This window comes from Dendroctonus ponderosae, unplaced genomic scaffold (genome assembly GCF_020466585.1).
Source record: "Dendroctonus ponderosae isolate FM_Combo_2020 unplaced genomic scaffold, Dpon_F_20191213v2 Dpon_F_20191213_2162, whole genome shotgun sequence".
Lineage (NCBI taxonomy): Eukaryota > Metazoa > Arthropoda > Insecta > Coleoptera > Curculionidae > Dendroctonus > Dendroctonus ponderosae.
In genome coordinates this window covers 1-822 of record NW_026018344.1, presented here as the reverse complement: position 1 = coordinate 822, position 822 = coordinate 1, and the positions used below count along the sequence as shown (strand labels likewise).

The window sequence follows — 822 nt, the reverse complement described above, 5'->3', positions numbered from 1 at the left end:
CGAAAAAAGCAGCGTCATGTTCAAGTGGATTTTGCAACTCAAAAAAAAAACCACGCAAACCTAAAACTTTTTGAATTCAAGCATTTTTTGAGCCCCTGCATCGACCGTGAATCACCCTGTATACGCGTTCTTCTAATGAATGTTCAGTTCTCATTAGAAAGTTGGCCTCTTACCTCAAATGGCTAGTTTTTCCATAGACTTTGTTGCATCCAGGTATATGGCAAATGTGCTGTTTTTTTCGATCCGGATGCCTCTCTCCTTCTTGGCAGTTTGGACATGTGCAAGCCACTCTTCTCACTCTCTGCTTTTGCTCGCCCTGGTTCATATCGGTTGAAGTTGGGGAGGCGGCAGGCTGCGTTTCTACGGTACTCACACTAATTGGGGTCGCAACCTTAAAGAATTTGACCATTTAGAGTGCGCACAATTGTTTAAAATTCGTCTTAATATTCATTTCCTGAATAATACGCACTTGAGGGGCCGCGTTAGCCGTAACTTGGGGGACAATCTGCCATTTAGTCGGATCGTTGGGGTCCTGCTGAATCTGTTGTCCTACGGACAGTTGCGGTTGCTGCTGCGTTATCACTTGCACATTGCCTAATCCTGAAAATGAGTTTATTAAACAGACGAAAAATTTACCAATGTGAAATACGGTACCTGGAATATTTTGTATGGTTGGAACAGTCTGTATATTGGGCAGCTGGATGATGTTGCCCAGTCCTCCTATATTGCCAACAGTTCTAACTTGCTGCAAATTTTGCAAACTGGACACGGGCAGCGAAAACTGTTGACCATTAGCAGCTGAAAATTACAATCAAGCTACAA

The 822-nt window shown here is 43.3% G+C and overlaps 1 long non-coding RNA gene across 1 annotated transcript; it reads right to left on the bottom strand.

Moving 5' to 3' along the window:
- Window positions 1-205: 205 nt before the first annotated feature.
- Window positions 206-812, bottom strand: LOC125503652. The gene is made up of 3 exons (XR_007281005.1): window positions 655-812; window positions 470-600; window positions 206-391 (listed from the first exon to the last, which is right to left on the bottom strand). It is a non-coding gene; the product is annotated as an uncharacterized LOC125503652 (long non-coding RNA).
- Window positions 813-822: the final 10 nt, after the last annotated feature.